Here is a 21,015-nt window from a genome sequence, read left to right as displayed (position 1 = left end):
GACAGAGAGAGACAGAGAGAGAGAGAGACACAGAGAGAGAGAGAGAGAGAGAGAGAGAGAGAGAGAGATCATCAATAGAATCCACTCAATATTGTGACATTAGGATTGGTAGAGTGGATTAGTTTAAGTTAAAGAAATGAGGAACTATGAACTTTCTCAGAGAGTTTCCATTGCTCTTGCTTTTCTAGACATTCTAGAGCAATAGCTCACTAATGAAGAAACTGAGACAGGTCAGAATTCCTGTCACTTACCTCACCTGACACCGAAGCCGAGGCTTTCTGCCTTCCTGTGCTGTGTTTGCCTTAATTCACTGCACGCTACCTGCAATGCCTGTTACTAGACATCGGTACTTCAAGGGTAGGAGAACATCTCTAGAATGATCCTCAGAGTACAGGGTTAGTCTGAGGGCCACTGAACCACTGCACTTAGTGGGACTCAAGGGTGGGGAGTGACGTGGACTCTCAAATAACAGCAGGGGGAGAAACTAAGAACAAGGCCCACCCAGTGTTCAGAAACTCTTCGGGGCAGAGAGGACTTGGCTATATAGTTTGTGGGGTCCAGGACAAGAGGAAAACGCGGGGCCTCTTGTTCAAGCATCAAGACTTTCAGGACAGAGACAGCAGAGCATGAAAGCAAGGTCCTTCTAGCAGGGGACCCTGTGTGACTGCACAGGTCACACTGGGGAAGCAGGCCCCCGAGGGCAGTGCCTGCTCTGGAGGAGAATGGGCAGTATGGAGCGACAGTTCCCTGGGCTCTGGACTCCAGGCCCCAGGGAGAAACTCATTCACCAAGGGCCCTACAAAGTCTAAAGGAAATGAAAGGACTTCCTCTAGGGAGGCCGCAAACAGTTCCTAGCTGCTTCTCCTGGCCTCCCTCAGTGGGTAGCCCCAGTCCCTAGAGAAGTTCTGTGTTACAAAGGAAGTGAAAAAAAAATCACTTAAAATCACCGTAGCTTGGCAGGAGGCCAGTCCAAGAGTGGTCTTACAATCTTACCTACCCTGCTGTCTAAACTCGCATTGAGTTCCCTATGGGGAAGATCATTTTATAGCGAGAGGCACCCCACTAAGAAAGTCCTTGTGCGGCAATGCCTTTAAATTCAAAACCAAACAAAACGAGACAAAGGGATGACAAACGAAGATCCCGTCCCCCCTTAAAGTTTTGGTTAAAGGTTTCCAACATTGTCGTGCTTTGCTAACAAAGGGGAAGCGGTGACTCCTCTGCAATTCTGAATCGACTTTACTGAAATTTCTGGTATATACAGATGAACAGGTTCCTCCCCCGCCATGATGATGATGATGACGACAGGGACAACGATCATGACAGCAATGACATGGATGGCGACTTACATGTATTTCTTGCCACATGTTGGGTACTTGCTAAATGGTTTAAGTGTACTGTCTCGTTGGATCTTTACAGCCACCCTTTGAGGGAAATACTGTTATTATCCCCATATTTTATGCAAACCAAGATTAGAAGCATTTCTTACAAACTTTAAAGGAAAGAGACCCAAGAAGCATCTACTAAACAAAGAATGGTAAACAGAAAGTAATTGTGCAGTTCCCATTATTAACAAGTTAGAATGTGAAAAGTGTCATTGCCTTTTCCTTTTATTTAGGATGCTTCCTGTATTGTATATTTTGTGAACACAAAATTCATTTTTTACATGCTTTTCATAAAGCTTAGTACCTAGAAGCTTCTCAAGAAAGGTGTGCTCAATGAATTAATGAATGACGGCTTTCAGGAGCTCAGTCAAGATCTCGACCTTCCTAAGAAGTTTCTTGAAAACATCCTAAGCTCTTTAATCATGAATTCTGCCATAAGGGTTTTGAGAACCAAATTTCGTGGTTGGAGAAGTACACTGTACCTTCATTTCAGGTAAATCACACCTGTATTATCAGCTTGCTCCTCTGATATGGTTATAAACTAAGGTATCATTACCACCACCTTGTGGGTGTTTCTAATAATTGCAGACAAATTACCCAAGCGCAAAGCCATAGCATCTTGACTCTTGAAATCTTAACACTTCTCCATCAGTACATTATTTGATTTGGCTTTAGTTAGATTCATGGCTAACAAATTAAAGCAAGAAGTTTCTATGTCTTTTACTGTAGGTTATTTCAAAATCTTTTTGGAATTAGGAACAGTGTGATTAATGGGTACATGAATGAATGGAATCCTTACATTCCCCAACTAATAATTTTTTTGAAAATTATAAGCACTATTACTTTTCTAACTAGAATGAGGCTTAAGGGAACTGACTTCCTTGGTATTGGAATACAATGTAATTCTATATCTTCACTCTAAGTAGATATTTTACTAACTTGGTTTATTTAAGATGGTGAGCTCTGGGAGGGTGGGGATTTTTTTCCATCTATTTTGCTTATTGCTGTAATTCCAGCACCCAGAAAAAAAATGCGTGGGCTGTAACTGATGCCAAATAACTTTTGTCAAGAGAATGAATGAATGTGTGACTTAGCCAAAAGCAAGATCCAGTGGTGTTCTCTTTAACATTATGGGTCATAAGGTAGGAGGAATACAAGGGAGAAAAAATGTCTGAGTTAATGGATGGATTAAAATGAGGAAACCAAATGCCCTTTCATCTGGATGGTTAGATTTGGCAAACTCGGAGAACAGTGGCCATATCTTGTGGCTAGGACAGGAGCACCACGGAGAAGAGTCTGGATCTGGTGGGAGACATTAGGAAAATAACCTTTTTCTTCTTGCCCCCTCACGGTCAAAACTTCCCCATCCTTTCTGACCTCTTTTCAGGATTCTGTTAGATAAGTGGTTGGTACAGCCCACAAGGCACTTGGCAAAAAGTAGTCCTTGTGTTACCATTGAGGAATGGATGGCAGCTGAGAAGAGTTGAAGGTTTGAGTTAGTATAACATTTCCTGTTTCTTAAGAACATGGAAATTGGCTGAGTGTGTCTGTAGCCAGCCACAGCGTGATAAGAGGTTGGGTGGCGAATGCCGACAAAGTGGAAATGGACATCAGCAATTTGCTGCTATATCTTATAATATGGGCAAGTCTTGCTTTATGCAATAGGCGTGCATCAAAAATTTGTGTGGAAAATGAATTTAGGTAAATTGAATTCTATTTTAAATCCAGGACACATGCTTGCCACTTAAAGGAACTCTGGAGCAAATCATTTTCTCAAGTGAAAAGATCTGCTATTTTGTCATTTTTGTGGTTTCCTTTATGTATTAAAAAACCCCACAGTCTCCTATAATTTAGAGGGCAGACTCCTTTAGATAACAAGATGTAGTATGGGACTGTTTATCTTTTTTTCAGCCGTTTTATTTTTTTATTTTTAAGCTTTCTGTTACCAAAGCTTAAATCAGGAAATGTCTGGCTTCCTCAAAACCCCAGTATTCCAGTCTGGTATGTTTTCAAAGTGTACTTCTGAAGCAAGGTCAGTAATTAGCCTGATTATCTGGGTCAAAGTCGAAGTGTTAATGAAATATATATAGTACTGCCCTCCCCTGCCTCGAATTTCCACCATTCACTTCTTCACGGAATCCGTGGATGTATAACAGAAGTTGTAAATTTCAGATCAGTGGGAGAGGAATTATAGAATATGAGCTGTTATTTATCAAGTGCTTACTATGTGCCAAGCGTGTGCTCAGTGGTTTAACACGTTAGCTCATCTAATCCTCATAGTCCTCATGAGGTAGGTAGTACTATTATTTCAATTTTATAGCTTGTAAAACTATGACTTTTAAGAGGGATTACGTGACGTGCCCAAGGTCACACAGCTCTCAGTTGTGGAGGTGAAATGAGATCCAGGACACCTCTAGGCCACCCTGCCTCCACATCGCACTGTGTATCCATATGCGTGCGTGTGTCCTGACATCCCAACTACTTCGTCTTTCTCAAAGGGCGGGGAGCAGATAGCGGCCTCTAATGTTGCACAAAGTCAGGGGCCACTCAAGCAGCATTGTAGACTGGAGTAACAAAGACTTGGGAGAGAGTCTTATTTTGTTTTTCTACACCTCTCTATCTTAGCTAAAGCAGATTGATTTTTTTTCAGGGGATGGAGGAAGTACTGTTTGTGTGTCCTGGAAGATAGTTATGTACTGAATGCTGATCCCATGCCCTGGAAGGGTTAACTCCATAGTCTGAGAGGGGACGGGGAAATGTGTAGAGTGGTGCACTTGTCTTCCTCCATCAGAACCATGGTGGGTGGTTTAGAGCGAGGACCACTCTCGCTAGGTTCAGTCCCCTGGCTACACCTAGCATTCGGGTGAATTGACTTCCTTGGTCCTCCAGTCCCCGTCAGTACGATGGGGGTGATAATAGTAACATACCCCCCACAAGGCTATTGTGAGGATGAGACAAGGTAAGCAAAGTGCATAGAATCCCACCTGGCACGTAATAAATGATCAGTAATGTTAGCTATTGTTGCTATTAGCTCCAGACCCCGCAGCATATTTTGGCACAGTTTCCCCTGAGCTGCTTTGGGTTCTGGGGGGGCTCTGAGAGTCCATTTTGTGGGGTTGGACAAAGCAGGAAAGGCTTGTGCATTTGCAGAATCTGTCAGCGTTTGAGTTTGTTTAGCCCTCGCAGGAAATGGCTTCCTGCTTTGAAAACAAAGGAAAAAATGTATTTTAAAGTGAAGAAACACGTTTTTAAAAATACTCAGAAGACTTATTAGACAGAAAACAGCTTTTACAGAGCAACGTCGTGGTGATTGAGGGGAGTGTCTGAATCAGATCGCGTTTAATGGAGAAGAGGAGCTGAGCGTGGCAGAGCCGGCTGGGCTGGTGGGGAGAGAGGGGGAGGGCAGGGGGATGCAAAGGTTTTGCCAAAGAGCCACGGAGATTGGATTGTGCCAGCGCAGAAACCACTTGCCAATGAAAGCTGCAGTCACTGTGACCCACTGCCGCTCTGCGGTAATGAATGCATTTTTGATTAATTTTGCTGATTACCTGCTCTCTATGCACACAGCACAAGATAGAATAGTTGAGTCTGGGGCTCTCGGTGGAAGACTTTAGAGGCAAGGAGACGGGGTGGTAGGAGGGCTTTGATTATCTTTTTTTATTTTTCTCTCCTCACCTGCTCCCCAGCGTACATTGAGATAACGCTGGCTTTTGCTGGCAGCAGCCAAGAGGCCAGAACCTTGGGGTTTTTTCCACACATCGGTGCTGTTGCAGGGTAATAAAGCTAGTGCCAGAGGGGCAAGGAGCTACCGAGAAGCCCCCATCCACTCTCCTCTGGTTTCCTTGTAGTGTGTAACTCATCCCCTCAACCACAGGAGACGAATGTCTTTGCATATATTGAAAAAGAAATTATGTCTTTGATTTCCTAGATACATTACAAGTATTTACCAACAGATGAGAATTAGGTGAGGAAATCGGTTTTAGGCTCATAAGGCAATGTCTCTGAAGATTTAGTGCAATTTTAATGGGAACACAAACTTTGGGAAGGGAAAACACAAGTTATCAATTTTGGAACAATTTCCTCTCTGGTGCTGTAAGATGAGAACTGAAATCCAATGTTTATAATCAAATGATTCTTCTCTTTTCACATCAGATATAGTGGATTATTTTCATGTATTTTCTCTGTGTACAGGCTATTCATTTTTTTCCTTTTTGGTTGTCATAATTGTTGTTCTGGATTTGGCATTGCACGAAGACCGATCTGTTTCTAACAAGTTGAGGGCCAAGTAAGTGGCCAGATGCACCTGTGAATATTATGAGCCCAGCCCAGGACTGAGTGATCTTGTCTAGAGCAAGCACTATTTCCTTTATGGGCAGAAATGGAGAGTTTGGCAACTGTTGGGATACCTGGATCAGGTCTGGCCCTGTGTTTAGAAAGAGTGAGTTCTTCCTCTGAGTGTGAGTTGAGGGGCTTCTAGGGCCTCCAAGTCACCCTCTTAGTATCCTCCCCACTGGCCTTGTTTTACGTTCTGAAATTCTTGTCTTCACCCCCTCCTTCGGGAAGCCCTCTGTTAAAATGGTGGCACTTCCTGCATTTGGTGCATGGCTTCCCAACATTTTCGCAGCGTGGTGCACAGGCGGTTCCTCAGAACCGGAGTCAAGAGGTTGAGAGACTCTGGCCACTCCACGGCCTTGAGACTTGAAGGCACTTAGTAACTCAGCACAGCTCTAATCTATCCACACGACACGGACACCAGTCTCTCATAAGGGTGACTATATTGTTTATTGTCCAAACTGGGACACTTTTGAGAGTGGAAGAGGACACTTAATAATTAAACCAGGACATCAGGCAAACTACAATCTAGGAAATGTGTTCGGCCTAGTCAATTACACCTTAACCCTGATTAGTTTCCCAGACTAGCCCTGCTGATACCAGACCTTTGAAATGTGCAGTCTTCTAGTTTGTTTCCTCCATTAGCCCATTTCTTTATCTGCCTGTCTATTTATACAGCTGCTATCACTACTGTTATGTTTTGTTTCAACCTCCATTTTACAGATGAAGAGACAGATAAGAGGCTAAATATTGTTTCCTCCCTTCATATTTCCATGAGAAGTAAGTGATCAGGTAATATGAGGGTCGCTGGGGGCTCAGGGGCAAATCGGTGCTGTTTGAGTCTTGACTAGCATTCTCTTTTGGTATTTTTCTTGTCTCCTTTACCTCTTCTCTTCTTCCAGCTTCCCAGTGCCTATGTTCCCGCCCATGTCCACATTCATTAAAGCTTACCTGTTCTCTACAGTATTCCATTCCCGCAGGACTTTGCCCTGTGTTCAAAAATAAATGCTGAAAAATTAACGTATTAGCTTCTCTAGAAGCTAATATTCACATTTTAATAGGGGACTTCTGGGGACATAACTGCTTTAGTTCAGTGAAGCAGCAATAATGGTGGGAGTTCAGGAACCCTGGCAAACTAGGGGCGTTGGTTTGGTTAGAAGATACAGTTTCACTATGACCTGAAATATACCACCTAAGGCCTGCCTTGGTCAGGGCTTTCTAAGTTGGATAAGCTATAATGCCTCTGTACAAGAATTCTGCCATCATCTGGATGACATGCTCTATGGGATTGTGTCATTATTTTAGATTTACTTGAATTTATGAAAAGGAAATAACAATGCTTTTCATAACAGCAAAATATGATGAAAGGGTAAATAAGTAATATAATCTAGATTATGTGCCTGATCCGCTCCAGGCAGGAACATGAGCTCACTTTGGTGTGGTAGAGATTTGGGAATCATTCTTTTGTCTGGTCTTCTTGGGATGATGAAACATAGATTGCCTGGGGGATGGACAAGAGCTCTTAGAGCCCTCCATTTTATTTTATTTTATTTTATTTTATTTTATTTTATTTTATTTTATTTTATCATTTCATTTCATTTCATTTCATTTCATTTCATATTTTTAAAAAGATTTTATTTTGGGGGTGCCTCGGTGGCTCAGTTGGTTAAGCGTCTGACTTCAGCTCAGGTCATGATCTCGCGGTTCGTGAGTTCGAGCCCCGCGTCGGGCTCTGTGCTGACAGCTTAGAGCCTGGAGCCTGCTTCAGATTCTGTGTCTCCCTCTCCCTCTGCCCCTCCCCTGCTCACGCTCTGTCTCTCTCTGTCTCTCAATAATAAATAATAAAACGTTAAAAAAATTTTAAAGATTTTATTTTTAAGTAATCTCTACACCCAACGTAGGGCTTGAACTTGCAACCTTGAGATCAAGAGTCACATGTTCTATTTATTGATCCAGCCAGGTCCCCCTAGAGCCCTCCATTTTAGTATCTTCCCCATCTGCATTCCTTTGAAACTGAAGTTTAAAACATCAGGCATCAGAATTCTTTGGGAAATCATTTTCAAAGGACAGTTATTTCTTAGAGTTTGTATATATCCTCTGCCCTACTCATGACCATCTAAACCAGCTAGTTGGTTCTCTCTGTGGATGTGACATTTGGTCATTCATTTACAAATATTTCTTGAGCACCTACTATGTGTTGGATACTGTGGTAGACACCGGTGAACACAATAGGCATAGATATAGATTCTGTTTCATGGAAGTTAAACAAAAAGCAAACAAGTAACAGATATAGTAACAATCCATTTGGATTTGCTTAACAAAGAAAGCCAATAGGATGCTGCAATAGAGAATAGAAGATGAGGATCAACTTTCAACAGACAGTAGTGGAAAACCAAACTAAAATTAGGTCAAGTAATATGGAGTTTATTATCTCACTGATTAAGAAGTCTGGAAGCAAGGCATCCGGGGTCAATTCAGATACACAATATAATTATTATGAGGGACCCAGGCACATTCCATCTTTCTATTCTACTATCCTTAGCACATGGATAATACTTCACTTGTGATCGTAAGAGGCCTTCCACATTTGCAAGCATCACATGTAGACACACAAAAGCTAAAGAAAATTGGTACTTTCTGTCTGTCTCTCTTTTCTCAGCAAGGGCCTTTCCAAAGAAGACTTCCTTTTGTGTTATTTTGGTTAGATCCACATCGTTTACTCATCTCTAAATCAATCACTGACAAAAAGGCCAGATATGACCATGATAGGCTAAAAGCAATTATTATCTACTATTTGATACCGGGAAAGGGCCAGGCTCCCTTGACTATGTGACAGCCATATCCTTGAACAAAATCATCATTGTGCTAGCAAAAAACAGGGTAGGTGGGGGTCGTTGCTGTGGGGGCAGTCCATATTTTCTGCGTTGGTTACAGTGGTGAGGAAAGGCCCATTTGTTGGAATGATGTGTGAACTGAGACACTAAGGATGAGACACATTCAAATGAAGTGTGGGAGATAGGGCTTTCAGGCAGAGGGAGGAGCTGAGGCAAAGCACTAGACACTGATAGAGTTTGGCATCTTTGAGGACCCGGAAGAAGACAAGTGTGACCCAGATATAACAAGTGAGGGGAGAAGTCCTTGAAGTGAAGTTTGGGAGCAAGACAGGGGCTGGTAGGGCATGGTGTAGGTTTAAGATTTATTCTCAGGGTAGTAGGAATGCACTGAAGGGCTGTAAGTAGGTTAAGGACATGACCTCCATTTCAGGGCCCTCTTGCTGCTATACAGAGAATGAGTTGAAGGGTGGGTAGGAATGGAATTTGCAGACCAATTAGGACATTTTTGCAATGCTCGGGGCAACAAATGGTGGGAGCTTGGAATAGGGAGGTAACAATGTAGGTGGAGAGAAGAGGCTTTGGCAGAAGTGAAAGTGTTGATCCAAGGGTTCTGCTTAACCATGTTAAGTTTGAGATGTTCATGAGATATCCAAGTGGAATGGTAAAGTAGGTAATTGGCTAGGAGACTGGCTCAAAAGAAAGGTCTGGGCCAGAAATACGTATTTGGAAGTCAGACGTACAAAAATGGCATTCAAAGCCAGAGGACCGGATGAACTCACTTAGTTTTGGAAAAGGAGTAGACAGAGAAAAGGCAAGGGTTCAGTACCAAGTTCTAAAGTACAAAAACACTGAAACATTGGGCAGATGAGGTAGAGTGTGGAAAGGAAATTGTGAAATGGAAGCCATCGAGGTAGGAGGAAACCCAAGAGACACTACATGCTTTTCCTAGGGTCACACAGCTCATACTCCTGTCTTAGGGACTCAGGAGGATGGTATAGAAGTCTTTGAAGGGACAAGGTAGATGAGAATAGGAAGAGGTAATTTTACACAAATTTTTAAAAAAACACTGTTTTTTTCCTCTTAATATAAAAACTATATTCATTGTTGACAATTTAGAAGGCATATAAACATACGAAAATGAAAATCATACATTTGTTATTCTTTTTGTGTAGAACTCTCTAGTCTTCCCCCTCCTTCTCCTCCCCTCCCTTCTCTCTCTGCCCACAATACACACGAACATGCACACACACGCATGCACACACGTGTGCCCACCACACGGTATGAGCAAGGATGGGCTAGGCTATGTTGTGATAACAACCACCTGCAAATCTCAATGGCTTCATACAATAAAAGGTTTTTACATATCCAGTCTATGTGGGCAGGGAACCTCTGCACATTATGGTCACTTAGGAGACCCAGGCTGATAGAAGACTCTTTTCAACACATGCTTCCACGATTGTCAAGGCAGGCAAAAGCCGTGTGGCACATTGATCACTGGCCTTTAAATGTTCCCCTCACATTTCACATTCCAGTTATGCTGCATGACCATGTGTATCTTCAAAAGGATTGGGAAGCACAATCGTACTACATGCCTTAAAGGAGAATGTGAAAATATTTATGAATAGTCTTAATGGTTACTATAAACACGTAAATATAATGTCATACTCTACATACTATTTTGCAACCAGATTGTTAACTCACTATGTTTTGAAAATATGTCTTTAAACATTTTCCATGCCATTAAATCTTCTGTAATTTGCTTTTTAATAGCTGCGTGTATAGATATAAAATAATTTATTTAGTCAATCCCTTAATATTGCTATTTCAACTGTTTCTAATATCTCACTACGGAAAATTATGCTGTAGTGAAGCCCAATTAACATCCATCTTTGTTTTCATTTATGATTCTTTTTACAGAATAAATTCCTATATGGTGTGGCAGAGTCAAAAGACATGCAAACTGTGGGGCACGTTGGTGGCTCAGTTGTTTGAGCCTCTGACTTTGGCTCAGGTCACGATCTCACAGTTTGTGAGTTCGAGTCCCGCATCGGGCTCGCTGCTGTCAGCATAGAACCCACGTCAGATGCACTGTCCCCATGTCTCTCTGCCCCTCGCCTGCTCACTCTCTCTCAAAAATAAACATTAAAAATGATATGCAAACTGTTCAGACTTTCGCTACTTATTGTTGAATTTTCCTCCAGAAAAGTTTTATCAATTTATGCTCTTACAAGCAATATGCAAGAGTGTATGTTTCCCTGGATCTCACTAATTCTGGCTGTTACCCATTTCTTTTTAGCATTTGCTAATTTTCTCAATAAAAAAATCACATTGTTTTTCCTTGTGTTTTTTATGGACAGAATGAGCATTTTTATATGCTCTCTGGCCATTCTTATTTTGTGAATTGCCTATTCGTGTCGTCTGCACTTGGTTTTGGAGTGCCCCTTATGCCAATATCCATACTTCACTGTTACACAGCCCCCACTCATGAGCATACTTCTTTTCTCTCTTTCCCTCTTGAGCTTAAGATGCTTCATAGTAACTAAGGCAACAAAACATGCTAGGTGGTTGAACTCCAAAATAGTAGCTGTAATCATCCTGAAACCCTCAATGGTAACTTTTATTAACTATTTATGGCCTAAACACATTTGCACATTCTGAGTGTCTATCAGGGATGCGGAGACATTTTTCACGAGTACTTTTCTAGGGGTGTGGAGTCCCTATCCCGAGGGCAGGGCTGCTGCATTCTTTTATTTTTTCAATGTTTATTCATTTATTTTGAGAAGGTGAGAGAGAGTGAGGCAGAGAGAGAGGGAGACAGAGAGAATCCCAAGCAGGCTCCACGCTGTCAGCATGGAGCCTGATGCAGGGCTCGATGTCACAAACTGTGAGATCATGTCCCAAGCAGGCTCCGCACTCTGAGCACGGAGCCTGATGAGGGGCTTAATCGCAGGACCCTGAGTTCATGACCTGAGCTGCAAATCAAGAGTCGGGCACTTAACTGACTGAGCCACCCAGGCGCCCCATGACTGCTTTTTCTTAAGAAAAAAATAGTAGCACAATAACTGATTCAAGTAAAATCTGACACAAAACCTCAAAATCTAAAATGGATGACTGTGAAGATGCTCTGATTGGAGCAGCCGTGTGCTCTCTACTCCGCCTCACCTGCATATTCCCTGCACAAGTCAGAATTTCCACGGAGCATAGTCTGAGAACAATTCGTCTAATGGAGTGAGCACTGGGCCTGGAATGAGGAGTGGAACTAACTGGCTGTGGGACTTTAAACCGATAAGAACAGATACTACACTTGATCTTAGCCAAAAGGCCGAGAAGCGATTGGCTGTGGGGACTTTAGATGTGTTGCTTAACGTCTCTGAGCATGGCTTTCTGAATCTATGAAATGGAGAGAATATTAAGTTGGTAGTTAATCACTGAGCATTCACTTTGTATGGAATCACCCTACTGGATACCAGGGAGGATTCAAATGGCATGAGTCAGTCCTTGCCCTTAAAAGGTTTATAATTCGGGGTGCCGGGGTGGCTCAGTCGGTTAAGCGGCCGACTTCCGCTCAGGTCACGATCTCGCGGTCCGTGAGTTCGAGCCCCGCATCGGGCTCTGTGCTGACAACTCGGAGCCTGGAGCCTGTTTCAGATTCTGTGTCTCCCTCTCTCTGACCCTCCCCTGTTCATGCTCTGTCTCTCCGTGTCTCAAAAATAAATAAAACGTTAAAAAAAATTAAAAAAAAATAAAAGGTTTATAATTCACTTAATACTTACTTTACTGATCTTCTAAAATGCCTATGAAATCCAATAAAATAGCAGGTGCAAATAAGAATAACAACTTGAAAATGCTTGGAAGAAGTGAAAATCATACAAATGCAAAATAACGTTATACGTATTGAATTATCGTTAATGTTTTGAGTGCATCAGAAGGTGGGAAGTTCTGTAAAGGTTAAATGAGACTCCTTTATAGAGCTTGAACTGGTCAACTGAGAAGTGTTGCCATCCTGCCCACATCTCCAGAGCTCCCCAGTATTTCAAAGAGTCATGACAAATGCGTCCCATCTGGAACTACTGTCAAGTCCCGAGACCTGGCATGAAACCCACCCAAGGAGAAAGGGCAGTCATTGAGGGAACTTTCCAGGATGCGGAACCTGGGTTTGGCTTGAAGGTACAGCTCTCTCCGTAGGATTCAAGCGACGGTCAACACTACAGTGTACCTTGTTGTGTTAGTGTGTCAGAAAGATAGATGTGACACATGGCAGTGGGTTCTCAAGGCTCAGCAGACAGGTGCATTTGGGAGCTCCATGAATTGGTAGCAGAATCCTTGCCAATGGTTGGAGATCCAGGGGAGGGAGCTGAGCCCGGCAGGAATACTGGGGCTCTAATCAGAAGAACTTGGAATTAGAAACCAGGTCAGAAGCCCATGCTAAGTGGAGGAGGCCTTTGAGTTCTTAGGGTCTTTCAGACTATACATTTATACAAGGTGAGTAGAATGCGAGAAGAATTTTTTTCCACTGCAGAACTTACGAGGTGGTAGCCAAAATGGAGAGAGAATAAACGGGGCATAGTTGCTAGAGGAGTTCCCTGGAAAGAAATTCTTTCCATACCCCTCCTCCCCTGGGAAAGGATATCTCTTTGGGAAGAATTTAAAATGCCCTTTGTTGTTACATTTCCTGTGCAGGGTGGCGGTGGCGCAGGGCGCCGTGTATTAGGGGAGGCCATGGGTGACTCAAAATGTTTCCAGATGCTAAAGCTTTTGTTACTTTTCACAACAAAAGGCAATTGAATTCTTCAGACTGTGATTATGATAATGCTGCATTGTTTTTGTCTGATCAAGAGCTGAGGGCAAAAGCTTTCCAAATTGACAGTTCTTTGCTCTCACAATGCAGGGTAGAGGATGAATTAAAGAGGGCTAGAGTTGATATGGAGAGGCTACCTGTGTTTGGATTAGAGAATACTGCAGCAATCCAAGTGAGAGACACTAGCGATTTGCCTGGGAGTGGCGGCATTGGAAACAATGAAAATAGATTGCAGATATAAAATCAACAGAGCTTGATGATGAGTGGGACACGTGTGTAGTGTGGGAAACGTGCGCTGGGGGGAAGACGACACGAGTGGGAGGGAGATGTCAAAGGCACAAGTCCTGGGCTTCCGGCTCACACATCCGGACGTATGACGATGCATTAGCTAGGAAAGAGGACACTGGAAACAATTCGGTTTGGGCATAGAGAACTCTGAGTTCAGATTTGGACATATTGCATTTGCACTGCTTTTGAGACTTTAAGAGGCAACGTTGAGTGGGAAGCCTGAAGTTCCGGAGAGAGGTCTATGCGGGAGCCATAAATTAGCTGAGTCATTTCTGAGTCACACTATGCATATTATTCTGGAATTTGCTTTTCATTTTTAATATGTCCTGCACATCCTCAATTCGATACATATTAATCTCATTTAATAGTCGTGTAATATTCCATGGTATGTACAAAGGCGCTTTAATTATTCAACCGTTCCCTTATAAAGTCTCTTATCAGATTTAGACTGGCTTCAGTATTTTTAGAAGTATTACAAATTCTGCAATAAACACATTTACATATATATCTTGATATACTAGTGCATTTATGTCTGATGGATAAATTCTCAGAAGTGAGATTGCTGAGTCAAAAGCTGTGCACATTTTAATTTTAATAAATGTTTCCAGGTTGGCAGTATAGTGTACTGGTTGAGAGCCTGAGCTCCAGAATAAAAGTGTCAAGTTTCAAATTTTGACTCCACCACTTACGAGCTTCATAACCACGGATAGGTTATTTAATCTCTCCCTTATTCAGTTTCCTCCTCTGTAATTAGGACGTATATATCTCCTGTGGCTATCGTGAGGATTAAATGAGATTATAGATTTTCATACACAGCTTGGAAATTTTTTAGATCTATAATACGTAAAACAACTATTGACAGGTATGTGACAGTGATCCAGGTGGGACTGCAATCCTTGAGAGAGACAGGAAGTATATGATTCAGGTCCAACTTCTACCCAGGGGGAAATGTTCTCCCTGGCTGTGTTTCCCAGGATGGCGGAACCCAAGCAGAGAATGGTAGGCAGAAGAGGCAGAGATCACAATTCTGGGACCGACTAAAGCGGTTGGAATTTGTGAGCAGGTTGCCAGAGAGATCAGAGCCGTGGAGAGGTAACCCCAGAAGGCTCAATGTTGCCATAGCAATTCCTAGCATGTGCCAGGCAGTGGCCTAAGTGCTTCTAGCTTTAATTTAATCTTCATAAAAATCTGTAAAATCTATAATTTATTATTATTCCCAGTTTACGGATGTAGCTTTATTATTATTCCTCTTTGTAGACAAAGGGAAAACGGAGGTACAGAAGGTTAAGTAACTTTCCAAAAGTCACATGGCTCGCAGCGGTGAGCTTGGATTTGAATCCACGCAGCTACTATATCAAACTGCCTTTCTGAAGAGCAAGTGTGCATCTAAGTGTCATACATACATTAAGCCATAAGACAGCTATTATTATCATTCCCACTTTAAAGTTAACTTCCTCCAGCTAGGAAGTAATGGAGCTGAGATTCAAACCCACGTAGTTAGGTTCCAATGTTTTTGCTCTGAAACACCACATAATCTCTACTTTTTTTTTTATTTTTTGGAGTTTTTATCAGGAATAGTTACAGAATTTAATATCTTATTTTGATTTTTTTTTTTATTTTAGAGAGAGAGAGAGCACGAGTAGGGGAAAGGGGCAGAGAGAGAGAGAGAGAGAGAGAGTCTTAAGCAGGCTCCATGCTTAGCATGGGCTCAAGGCAGGGCTGGTTCCATGACCCTGGGATTATGACCTGGGTGGAAATCAAGAGTTGGACGCTCAACCGACTGAACTACCCAGGTGCCCCCAGAATTTAATATGTTAATTATTATTTGTTGATATATTTGTTATTGGATTTTCTCTTTTTAAGTTTTTTTTTTTTTTTTTTTTTTTTTTTTTTTTTAAGTAGCCTCCATGCCCAATGTGGGACTTAAACTCATGACCCGAAGATCAAGATTTGTATGCTCTACTGACTGAGTCAGCCAGTGGCCCCTCTTTTAAATTTTTTAACACAAATTATGTTGTTAGATTTCCTAATATCTTTCATGAACTGCTGGATTTTTTTTGCTATTTTATTTATAATTTTTATATTTATATGAATAAATCACCTTGTTTTCTTTTTTTGCATGTTTATAATGCTTTATATTTAGGTTATAAAATTATAAATTAAATTGGGAAGTTTCCCGTCTTCTATACACATCCCATAGTTATTTGATGTTCTTTTTTATCTTTCAGATTTTTTCACTCTGGTAAAATACACGTAACATACAATTTACCACCTTAACCGTTTTGAAGTGTGCACTTCATTGGTATTAAGTACATTCATATCATTATGCAGCCATTGCCACCATCTATCTCCAGAACTCTTTTTATCTTGCAAAACTGAAAATTTGTACTCATTAAACTGTAAGTCTCCGGTCCCTTCCCCCAGCCTCTGGCAACCACCACTCTACTTTCTGTGCATATGTATTTGAGTACTCTGTGTACCTTATAAAAGTGGAATTGTACAGTATTTGTCTTCATGAAATGCTTACTTCACTTAGCATAATGTCTTCAAGGTTCATCCATATTGTGGCATGTGTCGGAATTTCCCTCCTTTTTAAGCCTGAATAATAGTCCATTGTATGTTTATACACTTATACCTCCTTTTCTTTGTCCATTTATTTGTTGGCAGACACTTGGGTTGTTTCTACCTTTTGGCTATTGTGAATAACGTTGCTATGAACACTGTTGTGGAGATACCTCTCCAAAACCTTGCCTTCAGTACTTTTTGGGTGTATTTGCTGGATCATACAATAATTTTATTTTTAATGAAAAAAATGTTTATTTATTTGCTTTGAGAGAGACAGAGACAGCACAAGCAGGGGAGGGGCAGAGAGTGAGGGAGAGAGAGAATCCCAAGCAGGCTCTGTGCTGTCGGCACAGAGCCCGATGTAGTGCTCGATCCCGTGAACCGTGGGATTGTGACCTGAGCCAAAATCAAGAGTCAGATGCTTAACTGACTGAACCACCCTTTTCTTTCTTTCTTTTTTTTTTGTTTTGTTGATAGTAACTATCCTAATGGATGTGAGGTAGTACCTCACTGTGGTTATGATTTGTATTTCCCTAATAATTAGTGATGTTGAGCATCTTTTCGTGTGCTTGACATTATTTTATCATGGGAGATATCATGGGAGAAATATTTGTTTAAGTCCTTTGTCCATTTTTGAATTGGGTTGTTTTTCAGTCGTTGAGTTTTAGGAGTTCTCCACATATGCTGAATATTAATCCCTCATTAGATATATGGTTTACAAAGACTTTCACATTCTGTAGGTTGCGTGTTTACTTTGTTCATAGTTCATTTGATGCACAAAAGTTTTTAGTTTTTATGAAATCCAGTTTGTGTGTGCCTTTGGTGTCCTATCCAAGAAATCATTGCCAAAGCCAATGTCATGAAGCTTTTGCTCCACATTTTCTTCTAAGAGTTTCATAGTTCTAGCTCTTACTTTTAAGTCTTTCATCCATTTTTAGGTGATTATTGTGTATGGTGTTAGGTAAGGGTCCAAGTTCATTCTTTTGCATGTGAACATCCATTACTATTTGCTGAAAAGACTGTCCTTCCCCCATTGAATGGTCTTGAAACCCTTGCCAAAAAAATCACTTGGCTATATATGCGAAGGTTTATGTCTGGTCTCTGTACTCTATTTTGTTGATTTGTAAACCTGTGTTTATGCCAGTACCACACTGTTTTCATCTCTGAGGCTTTGTAGTAAGTTTTAAAATCAGGAGGTGTGAGTCCTCCAATTTTGTTCTTCTTCGAGATCGCTTTGGTTATAGACATATGAAATTCATGACAATTTATTTTATTTTATTTCTTATTTTTATTTGAGTATAGTTGACACACGATGTTATATTAATCATATAGCTACAACCTTCTGAAAAGAGGGCTGTCTCCCCTTTTTCCATTTTGGGTGAGAAGATTGTCATAACCCCTGGAGGTTACTGATTCATGAAAGGGTGGGGAGCTGTTGACTTTGGGGACAGGGTTGGTCTGAGCAACTTTGGGTCAGCTTAGTGACTGGAGTGTGGGTGAGTGGGGGGTGGGGGAAGGTCCTTTAGAGTCAGGGAACAAAGCAGGACAATGGAAATCCTACCCTTTGGTGCATATGTTATGGGGAAGAAATATATAAATCATATTTGAAATAATTTTATCTCATAGATGAATTTTTTAGCATTTCTTTCCTGTTTTTAACATAGTTTTAAAATTATTTTTAAATTTTAAAACACTTTTTTTCTGTATTAAAAAAAGAGATGTATGTTCACTAGAGAATATTACAATACACAGATAAGCAAAATTTAGAAATGCAGAGTACTTCTGCAAAAGAGCAGATCAGTGAATGGGGCTGGAAGTTGTGGGAGGTAGAATTGATTAAAAGGGGCGAGAAGAAACTTTTGGGGGGAGATGCAAATGTTTTCTCTTGATTGTGGTGGTGAATACCAATGTGTATAAACTGTCAAAGTTTGAACTGTGTACTTAAAATGGGTGTATCTGATTGTATGTAAATGATACCTCTATAAAGCCATTTAATAGTTTCCAAAGTACTGCTGTCATCACCCATATGAAATTACTGTTCATGGGTGTACCCTTGTGTACATTTTCCAGTGATTTTGTATGTATCTCTATATACACATATTTGTTTATGTAAAAATGGTATCATTTTTGACCAACTGGTTTTTAAAAAAATTTTTTTAACATTTAATTATTTTTGAGAAATAGAGCCAGAGTACAAGCAGGGGAGGGACAGAGAGGGAGGGAGACGCAGAATCCGAAGCGGGCTCCGGGCTCCGAGCCGTTAGCACAGAGCCCGACGCGGGGCTTGAACCCACGGACCGTGAGATCATGACCCGAGCTGAAGTCGGATGCCTAACCGACCGAGCCACCCAGGCATCCCCATTTTTGACCAACTGTTAAAAAAAGATTGCTTTGGTTATTCCAGGTACCTTGAGATTTCATGTAAATTTTAGGATCATTTTTTGTCTTTCTGCAAAAAGATGTCGTTGAGATTTTGATATAGATTGCACTGAATCTGTAGATTGCTTTGGGTCGTATTGACATCTTAACCATATTAAGTCTTCCAGTACACAAACATGGGGACATCCTTCCATTTATTTATGTCTACTTTACAATGTTTTATGGTTTTCATCATATTAGCCTTTCACTTCCTTAGTTAAATTAATTTCCAAGTATTTTCTTTTCTTTCTTTTGTTAAGTTTTTATTTATTTACTTAGAGAGAGAGAGAGAGAGAGAGTGAGCTGGTGGGGGGGGGGGGAGAGAGAGAGAGAGAAAGAGAGAGAGAGAGAATCCCAAGCAGGCTCCACACTGCCTAGTGCAGAGCCCAGTAGGGGCTCAAACTCACAAACCAGGAGATAAGGACCTGAGCTGAAATCTAGAGTCAGATGCTCAACCGACTGAGCCACCCAGATGCTCCTATGTATTTTATTTTCTGATGCTTTTGTAAATGGAATTGTTTTCTTAATTTCCTTTTCAGATCATTTATTGTTAGTATGTTGAAATGCAACTGATTTTTGTGTGTTGATTTTGTGTCCGGCTCCTTTGCTGCATTCATTTATTAGCTCAAGTAGTTTTTCCCTTCATGGGACCTTTAACGTTTTGTATATGTAAGATCATGTCATTTGCAAACAGAGATAATTTTACTTCTTCCTTTCCAATCTGGATGCCTTTTATTTCTTTTTCTGATAAGAAATAATAGCCTAATTAGCCTAATGGCCTAATAACTTCTACTAACCTATTTGCTAACATGACCAGTATTATGCTCAACGAAAGTGGTGAAAGCGGGCCTTCTTGCCTGTGTCCTGATCTTAAAGGAAAAGCTTTCAGCCTCTCACCATTGAGTATGATGTTAGCCACAAGTTTGTCATAGATGGCTTTTATTACACTGAGACAGTTTCCTTCTGTTTCTGGCTTGCCCATAGCTTTTAATACAAAGTGAAAAGTACATTTTGGGGATACATTTTAGATAAGTCATGATTTCTATTTTAATTTCTTCTTTTTATCCAAGCATTTCTCAGTTTCCAGATCCTTAAGATACTGTTATATTTTTGCTGTTGTTTCTAATTTTTTGTGCCATTCTTAGGGAAATATGGCTTTTTAAAACTTTATGAATTTCTTAAGGTTTCTTTGTGTCAAGTACATGACTGATTTTTACAAATATTCCATAGCCATAGAAGAAAATGCGTATTCTTTCCTTGCAGGGGACAGAAATCCTTCCTATCCTTACTAGTTTTTCTGAAAGACATCTATTAACATTTATCACTTTATATAGTTATATTGCTTTCTCTCTGTAATTCTGGGAGCGTTTGCTCTTATGTTGTTTGGTGCGTAAGTACTTGTGAGTTATATCTTACATCTTCTTAGTATCTTAGTATCTTTTACCATTACACCTGTTTTAAGTCCTTGCTCAAATGTTGCCTTCTTAGATAGGCTTCTCTAACCTCACCTAAGGTATTTCTCACTGCTCTCTCCTTGTTTTTCCTCTCCACAGCATTTATCACATCTAATATACCAAATAATTTACTTTTTTTGTTTAGTATCTATCCTCTGCTACTATAATGCAAGGTCTGCAAATGCAGCTCTTTTATTCTGTTTGGTCACTGGTTTTTCCTTGTATCCAGAACAATGCTTGACACATAGTAGATGCTCAATAAATAAGTCAACGACCAAATGTTTCTCTTTGTGCCATTTAATACTTTTCACTTTGATTCTCATTTCCTTGTACCAGTATCACAATTCTTGCTTTCTTTTTAATATTTGCCTAATATATTTTTGCTTATTCCTTTATTTTCAACATTTACTTCTTAATTTAATTTGCAATTTGTTTCTTTTCCTTCCTTCCTTCCCTCCCTTCCTCTTTCTTTCTTTCTTTCTTTCTTTCATCTATCTTTTTAAAGGGAGTTCAATCCATTTCTATTTTGGGGGATAATTGATATGTTTAAATTTTTCCTTTTTTCTTATTTTATGTTTATTACTTACTATTCTTGTTATTATTTGCTCATTTATCCTTTGTCATATCTAGATTTCTCAGAGTGAGAACATTTCTCTTTTGTCCTATGTTAATTCGTAAATTCTCTATTTCTCTAGTGATATATTTCTACATTTTTGTAGCATTTAAAGCTATATTCTTCTATCAAAAGAACAGAATCAAATAAGGTATGTTTTCCAATCCCCAAAATGTTTTACCACTATGTTCAAAGAAATTTCTTACAAAGGTTTAAATGCCTCACTCCCTCTTTTCTGTACCAAATCCCAAACTTTGTTTAAAAAAATAATTTATTTCCAGTATATGACTATATATTTTACTTTACAAAATGTAAATTATAGTCCAATACA

The 21,015-nt window shown here is 40.4% G+C and overlaps 1 pseudogene; it reads right to left on the bottom strand.

The window, feature by feature from the left end:
- Positions 1-11,796: 11,796 nt before the first annotated feature.
- LOC115507994 lies at positions 11,797-11,882 on the bottom strand (annotated as a pseudogene).
- Between the last annotated feature and the right edge of the window lie 9,133 nt (positions 11,883-21,015).

Source organism: Lynx canadensis, chromosome X (genome assembly GCF_007474595.2).
Source record: "Lynx canadensis isolate LIC74 chromosome X, mLynCan4.pri.v2, whole genome shotgun sequence".
Taxonomy (NCBI): domain Eukaryota; kingdom Metazoa; phylum Chordata; class Mammalia; order Carnivora; family Felidae; genus Lynx; species Lynx canadensis.
Note: the sequence above shows the minus strand (reverse complement) of the source record. Positions and strands in the feature narration are given on the sequence as shown.